Raw genomic sequence first — 17,530 nt, forward strand, 5'->3', positions numbered from 1 at the left:
TGAGATGTTACCAGCTGACCTATGGGAGGGCAATGGTTATGCAGCTCTGGTGGAGAAATTGCGACACCTTGATCCAGTAAAGCGAGAAGAGCTGTGCAACAGATTATGGAAACATCCGAAAGTTTTTGGAGATTCACCGGGATTGACAACTTGGGCTACTCATGACATTGACGTTGGGGATAGTAAGCCTGTAAAATTAGCTCCCTACCGCATCAACCCTATCAGACAGAAAGCTCTCGATAATGAGATCAAGTATATGTTGGACCATGGATTGATCAAGAGGAGTTTCAGTGAGTGGAGTTCACCAGTTACCTTGCAGCCGAAGCCAGATGGGAAGGTTAGGTTGTGTGTGGACTTCCGGAAAGTTGATTCACTGTCTAAGACCGGTGCTTGTCCTTGACCTCGGGTCGATGACTCCGTGGACAAGATGGGTCTTGATTCGAAAATTTTGATCCAGGGCTCAAAATTTTCCCTTGGGGAAGGGCGTGTTACGTTGTCCGCCTTTCCGTTCCCATGGGTGCAGCCGTTACAGCTGGGCTAGGGGGATTATGCAGTATGTATCCGCGTCATTCGCGGAGTTTATATTAGCGAGTGTTACAAGTTCTTTTGTTTCTTTCGTTCCTGCCACTGAGGGCAATTTTATTTAATACCATGCTGAGAATGCATTTGATTATTTTGATTGTCTTATGTGAGCTACCAGTATATTTAATGATTTTGCTTGCATTAGAAGTACCAGTTTATTGTAGAGAGAGAGAGGGGCACGAATATAAGTTCTTATTAATTAATTTGATTGTGCGTTCGCGCTTGGCCGTGCGCGAGCCTTGATCAGAGGCAGTATCTTCCCAGCCAGCGTTAGTATCGGGTGTTTGTACACTCTCTCTCTCTCCCCAGTTATTTTTATGCCGAGCTGGCGTTTTCATTTAAGTTTATTTTTATTCTTTTTGTTGCTGACTGAGGAAAGTAGTTATTTTTATTTTGTTTTGTGACCTTGTTGTCTTTGGAGGGCCAGTCTGGCTCACCGTAGTTTCTCGCTGCCTTAATTAACGTTCCCCCAACACACGTACATACACACACACCCCTAACCCCTACACTGTTTAATCCCATCTCTTTGCACAAGGCTAGTGAGAACTATCGTGAGCCATTAACTGCGTTCCCCCTTGGACACGGGTTAAGTAGAAGTCGTCACCACCGGAAGTAAGTGGGAGGTGTTCCTGTATACTGTCTCGGGCGGTATTACTTCCGGTAGTGACGATAGTAGGCTAGATCTATAGGTAGGCTGTTCCGTTTTATTATCAAAGTATAGAGTGTTGCGTTCTTAAGTAAGTACTTTTCCGTTGCGCAGTTTTTCTCTAGTTTGCGGAGTGTCAGTGCCGGGGTCTGCGTTATTTTTGCAACGCAGTGGAGGCCGATCATCTAAGGCTGACTTGTCTTTTTTGTAATAGCCACGGGCCGGCGCTACCGTAACAATATATATATATATATATATATATATATATATATATATATATATATATATATATTAAAGCCAATCTATAAAGTTTGTGTCCATCGCTTCACCATTATCGCCCTTCACTCCCACTCACTATCTCACCCGCTTTCTCACTTACCCACCCACTCACTCACTCACTTCTCACTCACTCACTCACTCACTCACTCACTTTCTCACTCACCCACTTGCTCACTCACTCACTCACTCGCTTTCTCACTCACCCACTCACTCACTCACTTGATCGTTTTCTCACTCCCCCCTGGCTCACTCTCATTCTCAATCGCGTACTCACTCACTCACCCACTCACTCACTCACCCACTCACTCACTCACCCACTCACTCACTCACCCACTTTCTCACTCACTCACTTTCCCACTCATTCACTCACACACCCACACACCCACCCATCCACTCACTCACTCACTCGCTTTCTCACTCACTCACTTTGTCGCTCACTCATTCACTCACTCACTCACTCACTTACCCACCCACCCACCCACTCACTCACTCACATTCCCACTTACACACTCACCCACTCACCCACTTACTTCTCCATTTACTCCCTCACCCACCCCCTCACTCACTCAATCACCCACTTACCCTCACTCATCCACTCATTCACTCTCTTACTTGCTCTCTCACTCACCCACTCACTCACTCACCCATTCATTCACTCACTCACCCACTCACTCATTCACCCACTTACTCACCCATTCATTCACTCACTCACCCACTTATTTATTCACCCATTCATTCTCTCACTCACTTACCCACTCACTCACTTACCCATTCATTCACTCACTCACACACTCACTCACTCACTCACTCACTCACTCATTCACCCACTCACTCACTTACCCATTCATTCACTCACTCACACACTCACTCACTCACTCACTCACTCACCCACTTTCTCACTCACTCACTTTCCCACTCACTCACTCACACACCCACTCTCGCTTTCTCACTCACTTTGTCGCTCACTCATTCACTCACTCACTCACCCACCCACCCACCCACTCACTCACTCATTTTCCTACTTACACACTCACCCACTCACTCACCCACTTACTCCCCCACTTACTCCCTCACTCACCCCCTCAATCACCCACGTACCTTCACTCACCCACTCATTCACTCTCTTACTTACTTGCTCACTCACTCACCCACTCACTCACTCACTCACTCACCCATTCATTCACTCACTCACCCACTCACTCACTCACCCACTCATTCACTCTCTTACTTACTTGCTCACTCACTCACCCACTCACTCACTCACTCACCCATTCATTCACTCTCTTACTTACTTGCTCACTCACTCACCCACTCACTCACTCACTCACCCATTCATTCACTCTCTTACTTACTTGCTCACTCACTCACCCACTCACTCACTCACTCACCCATTCATTCACTCTCTTACTTACTTGCTCACTCACTCACCCACTCACTCACTCACTCACTCACCCATTCATTCACTCACTCACCCACTCACTCACTCACTCACTTACCCATCCATTCACTCACCCACTCACTCACTCACACACCCATTCATTCATTCACTCACTCACTCACCCACTCACCCACTTACTCACCCATTCATTCACTCACTCACCCACTCACTCATTCTCACTCACACACCCACACACTCACTCACTCTAGCACTGTTAAAATTAGCCAGTCAAAGGCTCACTCAACATGCCATTCTCTCCATCACTGTCACTCGAGAATTTCAGTTATTACATTTGGATATCAGTTGTGTGTGTGTGTGTGTGTGTGTGTGAGAGAGAGAGAGAGAGAGAGGAGTCTGAAGGCGTGAAATTACGGCAGAGAAGTGCAATGGGGAGCGAGAAGAAGTATTTAGGAGATGGCGGGAGTGAGAGAGGGAAAATAGGGAGTGAGGGATTGGCAGATGTAAATTTGGGGAGTGAAGGAGCGAGAGTAATTTTCTGGATGGGTGAGGGAGGAGTGGACGATGAGGCAGTGAATGAAAATCGAGAGACTGAGGCTTGAGTGTGTCATTGTTGGAACAGATCTAATATTTCACTCCAGCTAATGTCAGATGATTTTATTCAGCTGAGAGTAAATTATAGGAGCCTGAGAGGGTTATCTGAGGCTTTAGCCGGAATCTGAGGAGTTAAATGAATGATGAATATTATTATGTATCAGAATGGTATAGATTTATCGAAGAAACGGTTTTTAAATAAGGCGCCAGTATCAGGAATTAGAATGGCAGGGAAATTTGATATTCAGGTTTGATATTTCGTCCTTATATATTTTCATAAATTTACAATACAGCATTTATCTATTTCTTCTTGCAGAATTTATATTTGTCCGAGGTTCGTTCGATATTTTATCCTGGGTTATTTTCATAATCTTATAATGTGGCATGCAATTCTCTATCTTTTTACATTAATAGTTTTGACGAGACCTTCAAGACTTGTTGCTCTAAGCGACGTGAACACACCCTTCCACATTGGCTGTCGTCTGCAGGATTGTTGTGATATTTTAAACTGAGTGTGCTGGGAAAGGTGCGCATGATCTTGGTTAACTTCATCACAAAATTACAATGCTCTGGAATTGCTGGAAATGGCCTCGCATGGCTTCACCAATTTCTAACCGGGAAGAAAATGTCTGTTGTGGTGGATGGTGGTAGAGTTGCTTCCGAGCTGTGTTAAGTGGAGTACCCCAGGGGCCAGTGTTAGGCCCTGTATTGTTTTTTTTATATACATCAGCCACTTGACTTTAGCTTTGAACTGGCAATACAAGAGTTTTGCTAATGATTTAGAAATATATTTAAAAGTTAACAGGAACAGTAGTGTGTGTATTCTCTGTGGTCTTACCAATTGTCAACGTGATATAGACATGGTGAACAATATAAGTGCCCCCACAAACTCCTGCAAGTTATCAGTGTTTGCCGGATCACTAAATAGCGTGGGGTCACTACACGCTCAGAGTTGGTGTACTATCCTTTAAAAAAATTCCTGTCGGGATTGTTGCTCATGCATAAAGCATTATACAGTACCAGTATTGTATTCATCTTAGATATTTTACTGATGCACTAAATGACATTTATGCTGAAAAGTTCTCCATAGAGTTTGCTAAAAACCATGCAAGCTTATTGTGTGTGTTTGTATTCAGCACATTTTTACCAAGTGTTATGAATCTTATGACAGAATAGATAGGCAAGGTATGTGGAAGGTATTAAGAATATATGGAGTGAATGGGAAATTGTTGAATGCTGTGAAGAGTATGTATGAAGGAGCTAGGGCTACGGTGCGAGTGGATGGTGAGCTGAGTAAGTTCTTTGATCTCAGTGTGGGACTGAAACAGGGTTGTGTGATGTCTCCATGGCTGTTTAATATATACATGGATGGGGTTGTAAAGGAGGTGCAGGGTAGGGCAGTGGATGTGGGGGTGGCTCTAATGAATGAGGGTGAGATTTGGAAGATTCTGGTGTTGCTGTTTGCTGATGATACAGTATTGTTGAGTGAAGATGAATGGGAGTTGCAAGGTTTGGTGAATGAATTTGGGACTGTGTAGGAGGAGGAAGCTGTAAGTTAATGTAAACAAAAGTAAAGTTATGGTGTTTGAGAGGAATGAAGTCACAGAATGTACAGTGAGGTTGGATGGTGAGGATATGGAGAATGTGAGTGCATTCAAGTACTTGGGTAGTGTGATGAGTAAGGATGGAACTTTGGGGGATGAAGTGCGTGAAAGGGTACAGCAGGGAAGGAAGGTTGTTGGTACACTGAAAGCAGTGATGAGAAATAGGGAGGTGAGTATGGAAGTTAAGAAGTCACTGCATGATATTATTGTGATCCCTACCCTGACGTATGGAAGCGAGGCGTGGACCTTGCAAGAGGGGAACAAGTCAAGAGTGAGAGCAGTGGAAATGAGTTACTTGAGAGGAGCATGTGGAGTGACGTGGAGGGACAGGTTGACGAATGAAGAAGTGAAGGAACGTTGTGGGGTGGATGTGGATATGTGGAGAGAATGGAGAATGAAAGACTGACTAAGAGGGTGTATGTAGGTGAGGTGCAGGGAGGGAGAGGGAGGGGTAGACCGAGGATGAGGTGGAGGGATGGAGTTGAGAGGTATATGAGGGAGGGGGGGTGAGTTGGGGGAGGGTAGTCAAATGGTGGGTGACAGAGCGACTTGGAGGCGTTTTGTCTGTGGCCACCCTTTGCGGGATTAGGGCGTCGGGCTATAGATAGATTATTATTATTATTATTATTTCTCACCATCCAACATCGCTGTACATTCACTAACTTCACCTCACTCAAAGACCATCACTTTACTCTTCCCTACGTTTAAGTACTTGGGTAGTGTGATGAGTAAGGATGGAGGTTTGGAGGGTGAAGTGCTTGAAAGGGTACAGCAGGGAAGAAAGGTTGCTGGTTCTTTGAAAGCAGTGATAAGAAACAGGGAAGTGAGCATGGAAGTGAAAAAGTTACTACATGACAGTATTGTGATACCAACTCTAACGTACGGAAGTGAAGCTTGGACATTGTTGGAAGGACACAAGTCAAGAGTGAGAGCAGTGGAAATGAGTTATTTAAGAGGAGCCTGTGGAGTCACGTGGAGAGACAGGCTGACGAATGAGGATATAAAGGAGCGTTGTGGTGTTGATGTGGATGTGATAGGAAGCGTTATGAGGAACACACTGAGGTGGTTTGGCCATGTGGAGAGGATGGAGGGTGAAAGACTGACGAAGAGAATGTATGTGAGTGAGGTGGAGGGGGGAAGAGGGAGGGGGAGGCCGAGGATGAGATGGAGGGATGGGGTGGAGAGGTATATGAGAGAGAGGGGTGTGAGTTGGGAGCAGGGCAGTGAAATGGCGGGGGACAGGGCGACTTGGAGGCGATTTGTTTGTGCCCTCCCCAAACGGGATTGAGGCGTCTGGCAATAGATAGATAGATTATTATTATTAGTATTAGTATTATTGTTATTATTGTTGTTGTTATTATTATTATTATTATTATCATCATCATTATTATTATTATTTTTCTATTGTTATAATTTTTATTATTATTATTATTATTATTATTATTATTATTATTGCTGTTATGATTATTATTATTATGATTATTATTTATTATTATTATTATTATTATTATTATGGTTATGATTTATTATTATTATTATTATTATTATTATTATTATTATTATTGTTCTTGTTTTACTGCTACTACTACTACTACTCTTATTACTATTACTTTTGTTGTTGTTGTTGTTCTTGTCCTTGTTCTTCTTGTTCTTCTTCTTCTTCATTATTATTATTATTATTATTATTATTACTATTATTAGTATTAGTATTAGTATTATTATCATTGTCATCATAATTATCATCATTATTATCATTATTATTATGATCGTTATCATTATTATTATTATTATTAATTACTGTTGTTCTGAAGGCTTATTTTCCAGTGTCTTCACAAGACTGTCATTGCCACACGCGTCTCTTGGAGCAGAGAGAGAGAGAGAGAGAGAGAGAGAGAGAGAGCCAACTTTCTCTTAGTGGCAAAGTTAGTCGTGTTTTTCAAGTGCCTTTCCTTCCTTATTCTTGCCTGCCCCGCCACTGGCTTGGTGGGTTAGTGCAGCTTAAGCCTTATATTAGCAGGCTGGCTTGGCGCTCCTGGCTTTATACTAGTGGCTTTTCAGTGTTATAAATCACTAGAGGGAGTGGAGAAGTAGAGACTGACTAGGAGAGTGCTTGTGAGTGAAGTGGCGTGGGAGGGGCAGATTGAGGACGAGGTGAGGGATTTGGTGGAAAGGTGAGTGAGTGTTGTGAGTTGGAGGGAGGGCAGATTGATGGGATAACGGTGTTGGCTGTAGATAGATAAATAGATAGATAAATGGCCAGATAGATATATACTTACAATCACGTTGGTACAGATGGATAGATAGATGGGCGAATAGATAGATAGACGGACCGACAGACAGGCAGAGAAAATAGATACACAGATGGACCGATAGACAGATACAGATAGATAGACAGATAGATAGAAGTTTTGTCCTATATATTTCTTGTGTATAAAATCCTCTTATGGCAGGAAGAACAGTTGTACAAAATCTGTTAATGTTCCCCTGTTGCCTTTACATCATTTTATTTACTATCTATCTGTCTATCTATCTGTCTGTCTATCTGTCTATCTATCTGTTTGTCTGTTTATCTCTGTCTATCTGTCTATCTATTTATCTATCTGTCTGACAATCTTTAGCCAGACGCCATAATCCCGTAAGGGGTGGCCGTTTGTGTTTGAGTTAGTTGTTTTACGGGGAGGGGCACTAACCCTCCACCAACCCACTTGTTGACACGTAGGGAACACGTATGGGTTGGTGATATGGTTACCACTCAGCGTTGTAAATGGTTTTCTGGCTTACAGGAAACCATTAGTCTTGTCACTCAATGTAAAGCCACCTGAAAAGGAAAGAAGAGTAATAAAAAGTGACAGGAAAGATGGGAGAAATAGGAAGAGAGGAGGACAGACACAGAAAAAGAATGATAAAGGTGAGGGATGAAGTAGGCAGCACTACATCAAGTGAGTGGATGATGGTGAGAAATAGGAAGAGAGGAGAGCAGACACAGAAAAAGAATGATAAAGGTGAAGGAAGAAGTAGGCAGCACTACATCAAGTGAGTGGATGATGGTGAGAAATAGGAAGAGAGGAGGACAGGCACAGAAAAAGAATGATAAAGGTGAAGGAAGAAGTAGGCAGCACTACATCAAGTGAGTGGATGATCATTTACCATTATAAACAAAAACAGCATTGTGGTTTTGGTTCCCCAGGTGTTTAATTAAGGACAGGTGTGTTTAATTAGGACTTACCTGGCTGTATTAATTTACATATTTATTTATTATTTATTATTATTATTTATTATTTATTATTTATTTATTATTATTTATTATTTTTTATTTATTATTTATTATTACTTCCAATTAGAGATCCGGAAGTTGTTATTTTCTGTGTCATTTTTCTGTGTGTGTGTGTGTGTGTGTGTGTGTGTGTCGGTTTCTCTCTCTCTCTCTCTCTCTCTCTCTCTCTCTCTCTCTCTCTCTCTCTCTCTCTCTCTCTCTCTCTCTCTCTCTCCGTTGAATAAGGATAATAAACATCACTGCCTGAGGGAAAGTGAATCCAACTGAAAGTGAAATAGAAAAGAAATGGGTGAAATAGGAAAGAAATGGGTGAAATAGGAAAGAAATGGGTGAAATAGGAAAGAAAGGGGTGAAATAGGAAAGAAATGGGTGAAATAGAAGAGAAATGGGTGAAATAGGAAAAAATGGGTGAAATAGGAAATAATGGGTGAAATAGGAAAGAAATGGGTAAAATAGGAAAGGGTGAAATAGGAAAGAAATGGGTGAAATAGAAGAGAAATGGGTGAAATAAGATTAAACTGGTTGAGAAATGGGTTGAAATTAGATGAAAAATTGGGTGAAATAGGAGTAAATGATATAATAGGATGAAATGGGATGAAAATTGGGTGAAATAGGAGTAAATGATATAATAGGTTGAAATGGGATGAAAATTGGGTGAAATAGGAGTAAATGATATAATAGGATGAAATGGGATGAAAATTGGGTGAAATAGGAGTAAATGATTTAATAGGTTGAAATGGGATGAAAAATTGGGTGAAATGGGTTGAAATGGGATGAAAAAATGGTTGAAATGGGCAAGGCAGGTTGAAATGAATTGAGAAATTGGGTAAATTGGTTGAATAATTTGGGTTGAAAATGGGATGAAATAGGCAAGATAGGCTGAACATGGTTGAGAAATTGGGTGTAATAGGAGAGAAATTAGGTGAAATAGGGTGAAATGGGTTTTAAAATTAGGCGAAATGGGCAAGGTAGGGTGAAATGGGCAAGATAGGGTGAAATGGGTTGAAAATATTTTGAAATGGACCAGCTGAGGGTGAAATGGGTTGAGAAAGTGGGTGAAATGGGGAGAGAAATAAGGTGAAATAGACAAGGTAGAGTGAAATGGGTTGAAATGGACAAGGGAGAGTGAAATGGGTGAGAAATTAAATGAAATGGGAGAGAAATAAGGTGAAATGGGCAAGATAGGGCGAAATGGGTTGAGAAATAGGTTGAAATGGACTGGCAGAGACTGAAATGGGGTGAGAAATTAGGTGAAATGGGAGAAATAGGATGAAACGGGGAGAAATAGGGTGAAATGGGAGAGAAATAGGGTGAAATGGTCAAGATAGGGTGAAATGGGTTGTGAAATAGGTTGAAATGGACCAGCAGAGAGTGAAATGGGTTGAAAAATTGGGTGAAATGGGTGAAGGACATACCGTGCAACTCAAAGTGAAACGTAATACTAAGAAGTGAAGGTGAGTAGCGATAGATAAAAGGTGATTCATAGATAGATAAATAGATAGATAGACGGATAGATAGATGATTAGATAGACAGACGGATAGGTAGTAGACAGATGATTAGGTAAATGGAGATAGACTGATAGATAGATAGATGATTAGATAGATTGACGAATAGATAGATAGATAGGTAGATAGATGGATGGATAGATAGATGACTAGATAGATGGACGGATAGATAGATGATTAGATAGACGGATGGATAGGTAGATAGATGATTAGATAGACGGATAGGTAGATAGATAGATAGATAGATAGATAGATAATTAGATAGATATATGTAGATAGACACTGTTTGGCTGAAGGGGTGACTGATAAACAGATAGATAGATAGACAGAGTGCTAAAGATAGATATATACATGGCTGGATGACAGTAAATAGATAGATAGACAGACAGGCGGAAGGACAGATAGATAGAAAGGTAGATAGATAAATAGTTGATAGATAGAAGAATACGAGAGAGAGAGAGAGAGAGAGAGAGAGACAACAGGATCACTTCTTACGTAGCCCTCAAGTTCCATACCTATTTTCGATCTCCCTCTCCCGTATTCCCTTAACACCTTTTCCTAAGCGACTTATTTTGCTTACTTGTTACACCTTACTTTTCTTCTTCTGCGTAAATTATTGTAATATTGCTGTACACCTTTTCTTTAGCGATTTATTTTTGATGCTGCAGGTTAATATAATTGTGTACGTTATTTATGAAGTGTATAGTGATTTAAATAACGCACAAGAGGACAGCAAGGTGTAAGGAGCAAAATAAATCGCTTTGGAAGAGGTGTTAGGGAGCTTCCTTAACCGACGAGAATGCGAGTTATTATGCCCCTCAAAGAGTTCCGTGTGTCTGTCTGTCTCTCCCTCAGGCTACAGGTGACATTATTATTATTATTATTATTATTATTATTATTATCATCGGAATTATTATTATTATTATTATTATTATTATTATTATTATCATTATTGTTATTATTATTATTATTATTATTATTATTACTATTATTATTACCATCATCATCATCATCGTCATTATTATTATTATTATTATTATTATTATTATTATTATTATTACTACTACTACTACCACCACCACCACCACCACCACTACTACTACTACTACTACTGCTACTACTACGGGTACTATCATCCATCCATCCATCATCCAGTCATACATTGCCCCATGAGGAGCGTAGGAGCCCGGGGCTAGGCAGTTGGTCCTGACATTTAAGATGAGAGTGACCAGCCTCACTCATCCCTGAGTGGCATTACGTGAGCAATAACCCCAACCATCCCTTGGATATAAACCTTCACCGGCTCAATCCGATTAGAGCGCCGTAATTACTCACTAAACCACCAGGCGCCATAATTTGGTTATATGGTTACCACCCAGCGCAGTAAATGGTTTCCTGGTGTACAGGAAACCATTTGGCTTGTCACTCAGTGTAGAGTCACCCACAGGCAGAAGGAAGAGGAAAGAATGAAGGAAAGACAGAAGAGGGAGTGTAAAGTCACCCACAGGCAGAAGGAAGAGGAAAGAATGAAGGAAAGAAAGACAGAAGAGGATGGAAGGAAAGAAGGATGGAGGAGAGGAAAGGGCAGACACCCAAGAACAGCACTACATCAAGTGAGTGGATGGCGAGCGTCCCCACCTACCACAAAGTACTATTATTATTATTATTATTATTATTATTATTATTATTGTCATTATTTATTATTGTTATTATTATTATTATTATTATTATTATTATTATTATCATCATCATCATTATTATTATTATTTAAATGTGACGTTGATGGCATACTTATTGTACTGGAATTGGTGTGCATGTGTATAAGGTATGTATGTATGTATGTATGTATATTTATGTATGTATGTTGTTACGTGTGGCAGATATACATTGCTTATATTCATATGTAATATTCAGAATCTTTAATATTCATTCTTTAGTACCATGTTTAGCATTCTGTGAAGAGAGTTTATAAATATCAGATCGTAGGAAACAGTCTGGCCCAGCTGTGTGTCGATAGTTTAAGAGCTGTTTCGAACCACCTTCCTGTATTTGCTCACGGTTTCAACCTTGAGTTTCTGTTCTGCCCTCCAGCTTCATTGAGTTGCGTTTCTTGCTTCTCTGAGTTACCCTTCTTGCTTTCCCGAGTTAATATAAGCCGGGCTGGGACTTCCTGAGTTAGTTAACGGCTTGAGCTAGACCGGTGTGTTGGACTGCTCTGTTCTGGGGATATTATTATAATATAGTAGTTTATCTGCCACGCGTAAGTTAATGTTTATTGTCAGCACATGATAGATTTATTAGGTTCTTTTGATATTGCTATTATTTATAAGAATTATTGATTCAGAATCACTTTTGCCCTAGCTAATGTCACATGTTATATTAGTGTTAAGTCTTTATTTTTATGCCAGGTCTGTATTGCAAGTCCCCAGAGGTTTTAGAACCCAAGGGCTAGTTTATGTTCTGGTTTATCTTTATTATTAACATTCGGAACTTTAGGATAACTTCTGCAAGAGCTAGTTTGGCAATCCTGTTTGAACCTGTTTGTTTTTGTTCTTGTAGCTTTAAGTTAGTGTTTAAGTAAATTAATTTAAGTATTTTTAATTGCCTATTTCATTCCTCCTTTTGGTCATTGGTATGTTTTACACTTTATCACCATTTTCCCCTATTTAAGCTTACGACTTGGTGTGGCTAACTGTCACTTGGTATTCTAAAATTTCCGTTGCGCACTTTACAGGCTATCAGATAGTCCTTTAGCCCCTCCATGTCGTAACAAAGTGGCGACCTCGCCAGGATTGTCAATACTAGGTTTTGTAGGGTTTAAGGAAGATTGTGTAAGCCGTCATAGTCCCTGAGAGCTGTATATTTACTTGTTGGTGTACCGAGCTTAAGCAGTCATGGAAACGGATGCCCATGTACGTGTAAATTTGCCACCTGTGGTTGAGGGTGTTAGAGAGTCAGAGCCTGAATCCCCTCATCCTAGATCAGAAGATCGGGGTTCCCCTGTCTCTAATAGATTTTTGCAGGATATCAGGTTGGTGCAGGCTAAATGGGAACACGAGGTTCAGATGGAGCAAATGAAGCTAGAGGTAGAGCAGGCAAAGATAGAGCATGCTAGAGAACATGCAATGATAGAGCAGGCAAAGATGGAGCGAGCTAGAGAGCAAGCAAAGTTAGAACAGGCAATGTTAGAGCAACAGGCAAAGATAGAACAGACGAAGTTAGAGCAGCAGGCAAAGATAGAACAGGCGAAGTTAGAGCAGCAGGCAAATATAGAACAGATGAGGTTAGAACAATTGAAACTTGAGCATGAATACCGTATGAGATCCTCCGAAGGCCAGATAAATTCTTCCCATTCCTTCTCAGGTTTCGGTACTACTGATGCCACTAAATTAGTACCTCCTTTTGACGAGACCCTTGTTTTGGAGTTCTTCTCACGTTTTGAAAAATTTGCTGGAAATAAGTGGCCTAAAGACCGATGGCCTACCCTAGTTCATACTGTGCTTAAAGGCAAGGCCCTCGGAGTGTTTGACAGCTTAAGTTTTCAAGAATGCTCAGATTATGAAGTTTTGAAGAGCTCGGTTTTACGTGCTTATGAATTAAGACCTGAGGCATACCGTCAGCGGTTTAGGAATGCTAAGAAACGCCCCCAGGAGTCTTACTTAGAGTTTGCTAGGCATGTGACTGACACTTTCCAAATGTGGATTAGAAGTGAAAACGTGGCAGATTGCAATAACCCAAGCTGTACTAGGTTAAGGGATATTGTAATCCTTGAGAATTTCATGGATAAATTAGACAGTGAATTAAGGATTCATTTATCAGACAAGCAAATTAATACAGTGTCTGAAGCAGCTGTCATTATTGATGATTATGTCTTGCATAAATATGGGAATAAACCTAAGGAATTCTCTAGGAACTTCTCCTTTAAGAAGTATACCCCACAGCAGAGTAACCAACACTCGGGTAAGCCAGACCTAGCTGTTAATTCCAAACCTAATCCCTCTTCTGTGCCCTCTAATATCTCCTCTGGTTCTTTCAAGCGCCCTTATCACTTTTGTACTTATTGCAAGCGTCCAGGTCACAGTGTTGAAAAGTGTTTCAAGAAGAATGTTCCGTCTAAGCCAGTCAACATTGTTCGAGGTGGACCAGTGGTGACTCCAGTTTGCCCTTCAGGCCAAAAGGTGGCTGGAGAGTCTTCTGTTTCCTCCCCCTCTCAACCTGTTGTTTCAGTGATTGGGGATATGGAGCCCGCTGTCGAGTTGCAGGCGGGAGGTGGTATGCCCTCACCCGTTCCTGACGCCACTTCAATTTCTGGAGACATTGTCCAGGCGGCAGTTAGCAGTTCTGCCCCTGCTTCTTCTTTTGCTCCATATTTGTTTTCTGGCATGGTATTGTTGAACGGAGCAGAATTTCCTGTGAAGATTCTGCGTGACACTGGAGCTTCACTTTCGTTGTGGGTAAGCCCTGAAACTAATGTCCCAACTAAAGAGTTTGTGATGATTCAAGGAGTTACTGGCGCAAAGGTAATCCCTGTGGTCACTGGTGACTTGAAATGTAACCTGTTTGAGGGACAAGCGCGCCTTGGACTAGTTGACTCTCTTCCTCTTGAAGGTGTTGACCTGCTACTGGGAAATGACTTGGCAGGTGAGAACAAGTGTATTGCCCCTGTACTGTCTGAGATACCTGTGCCTGATGATCCCCCACAGGTTAATAAAGATGATGTAGATGTATTTCCAGCATGCGCTGTGACCAGATCTATGGCACGGACAGAGCAGAGCAGAGACATGTCACTTAGTGAAGGGGAGTCTGGTGATCCTTCGGCCATAGTGGAAACTAGCTCAGAGACGTCGCCCAAAGACACCAATGAGAAAGACTCACGATTCCTATTCCTTGGAAGATACGTTCATGAATTTACCATATGATACTTCTCCTGTTCCTGTCGAGGAGGTGAGTGTTGAGAGATTGAAGGAGATGCAGGCAGGTGATCCAGAGATCCAGAAGCTGAGGTTAGTTGCAGAGGAGGATTACAATGTTGAAAAAGGTGGTTGCTTTTATGTGAAGGATGGAGTATTGTGGAGGCGATGGCGTCCCCCGTATGTTGATGTTGATGACGGAATGTGGGATTGTCATCAGATTGTTGTGCCCAGTGCTTGTAGGAAGGAGCTATTGGAGTTGGCTCACTGTACTCCGTTTTCAGGCCATATGGGTGTTAGGAAGACACTAGAGCAGCTGCGTGTAGAGTTCTACTGGCCGCATATGGCAGCAGATGTGGCCCAGTTTGTGCGATGCTGCCATACTTGCCAAATGGTGGGGAAGCCTAATCAACCCATAGCTAAGTCGCCTCTCATTCCCATTCCTGCCTTTGACCCTCCATTTACTCGTATTATAGTTGATATGGTGGGACCCCTGCCTCCTACATCCTCTGGTAATAAGTACCTACTAACTATAATTGACTCTTCCACTAGATACCCTGAGGCTATCCCTGTTCGTTCCCCGAAGGCTAGAACAGTTGTTCGGGCATTGCTTGATTACTTCACTAAGTTTGGGTTGCCAAGGGAGATTCAGTCTGATAGAGGGTCTAATTTTCTTTCAAATGCCTTCCAGCAGTCCATGGCCCAACTTGGTATTGTGCATGTGAAGAGCAGTGCATACCATCCTGAGAGCCAGGGTGCCCTAGAGAGATACCACCAGACCCTTAAGACGATGCTTCGGAAGTATTGCATGGAACACTCAAAGGACTGGGATAGAGGAGTACCATTCCTCTTGTTTGACAACTGTGAAGTTCCACAAGAGCATTTGGTTTCTCCCCTAAAAAGCCAGTATTTGCTCACAAGGTAAGAGGCCCAGTATCCATCATTAAAGAGGCTTGGTCTAGTGATTCCACCATGATCCATAGAGTACTTGAGTTTGTCAGTGATTTCACAAACAGGATCTCTTAAATGCTTACAAGTGGCTAGAGAGAACTTGAAACAGGCCCAAACCAGTATGAAGAGGTGGTATGACAAGAAAGCTCGTTTACGAGAATTTAAGGTTGGTGATTGAAGTGTTAGTGCTATTGCCTCTTCAAGGACAGCCTCTTGCTGCTAAGTTTTGTGGCCCTTATCCAGTGGTGCGTAAAGTGGGTAGTACTGATTATTTAGTGCAGACACCAGACAGACGTAAGAAACATCAACTTTGCCATGTTAACATGCTGAAGCCTTATTACCGTACTCCAGATGCCCCTGTACCTGTGCATCTAGTCTCACTTGAACAGATTGAGGAGGTTCCCGGCGGTTTGGTAACCCAGGAACAAAATGAGGAGGACTTTGACTTCGATACTGCAAGTGCCTGGCAAAGCAATGCTGAGGCCGGCTTTTCCCTTGCTGAAAAGGTTTCACATTTGCCACACGATCAGTCACAACAATTATTAACACTTCTTTCTTCATTTAAGGATGTATTTGGTAGCTCCCCTGGACGGACTACCTGGATTGAGCATGATGTTGACGTGGGTGACACACTCCCCGTTAAGCTGCCACCTTATCGTGTCTGCCCCAAGCGCTTAGGAGTCCTCCGCCAGGAGCTGAAGTACATGCTGGACAATGGTCTTGTCTCCCCGTGTGTGAGCCCGTGGAGCTCCCCTGTGACGCTGCAGCCCAAGCCTGACGGGACAGCGAGATTTTGCATCGACTACCGCAGAGTCAATGCCCTGACTAGGACCGATACCTATCCCCTGCCTCGACTGGAAGATTGTGTTGACTGCATTGGTTCATCCCACTACATTACTAAGCTGGATCTTAAGAAGGGTTTCTGGCAAGTTCCCTTGACGGAGCGAGCAAAAGAAGTTTCGTGTTTTGTGGCAGATGGCCAAACTTATTGTTGTAATGTGATGCCTTATGGGATGAAAAATGCCCCCGCTACCTTTCAGAGACTTATGAACAGAGTTGTTACTGGTCTTCCAAACTGTGTGGTGTACTTGGATGATGTAGTAGTGTTCAGTGATACTTGGGAAGATCACCTAAAACAATTAAAAATGTTACTTTCAAGGCTCTCAGAAGCTTGCCTTGTAGCTAACTTAAAGAAATGTGAATTTGTTCAGGCTCAAGTTCAGTACCTTGGCTACATGGTTGGTCACGGTCGTGTTTGTCCCCCTTCTTCAAAGGTGGAGGCAATTAAGAACTTTGCAGCACCGAAAACCAGGCGTGGGCTTCGAAGGTTCTTGGGCACTGTTGGATATTACTGACGGTTTATTAAGAACTTTTCAAGTGTTGTGGCCCCTCTGACAGATTTGTTAAAGAAAGAGAAGAAATTCTGTTGGACTGAGGATTGTAAAAGTGCTTTTAATTCTGTAAAGGGAATTTTGTGTTGTCACCCTGTGATGCTTGCTCCTAATTTTTCAAGGCCTTTCAAACTGGCCGTTGATGCCAGCAATGTAGGAGCAGGAGCTGTACTTATACAGGACGATGATCTGGGCATAGAACATCCTGTATGTTATTTCAGTAAAAAGTTCTCTAAGGCTCAATGCAATTATTCAGTTGTTGAAAAGGAACTACTTGCCCTGATCCTTGCCCTGCTGAATTTTTCTGTTTATATTCCTGCTTTTGGGCCGGCAGTCACTGTTTACACCGATCATCACCCCTTAAAGTTTTTAAACCAGTTAAAAGGTAAAAATCAGA

The 17,530-nt window shown here is 42.0% G+C and overlaps 1 pseudogene; it reads left to right on the forward strand.

Annotated features, from left to right (window-relative positions):
• The first annotated feature begins 17,232 nt into the window (after positions 1–17,232).
• LOC145389720 (G-protein coupled receptor moody-like) overlaps positions 17,233–17,530 on the forward strand; it is a 60,077-nt pseudogene continuing 59,779 nt past the window's right edge.

This window comes from Coenobita brevimanus, unplaced genomic scaffold (genome assembly GCF_032717465.1).
Source record: "Coenobita brevimanus isolate Jiangsu-jjx unplaced genomic scaffold, ASM3271746v2 jjx.HiC_scaffold_1978, whole genome shotgun sequence".
NCBI classification, from domain to species: domain Eukaryota; kingdom Metazoa; phylum Arthropoda; class Malacostraca; order Decapoda; family Coenobitidae; genus Coenobita; species Coenobita brevimanus.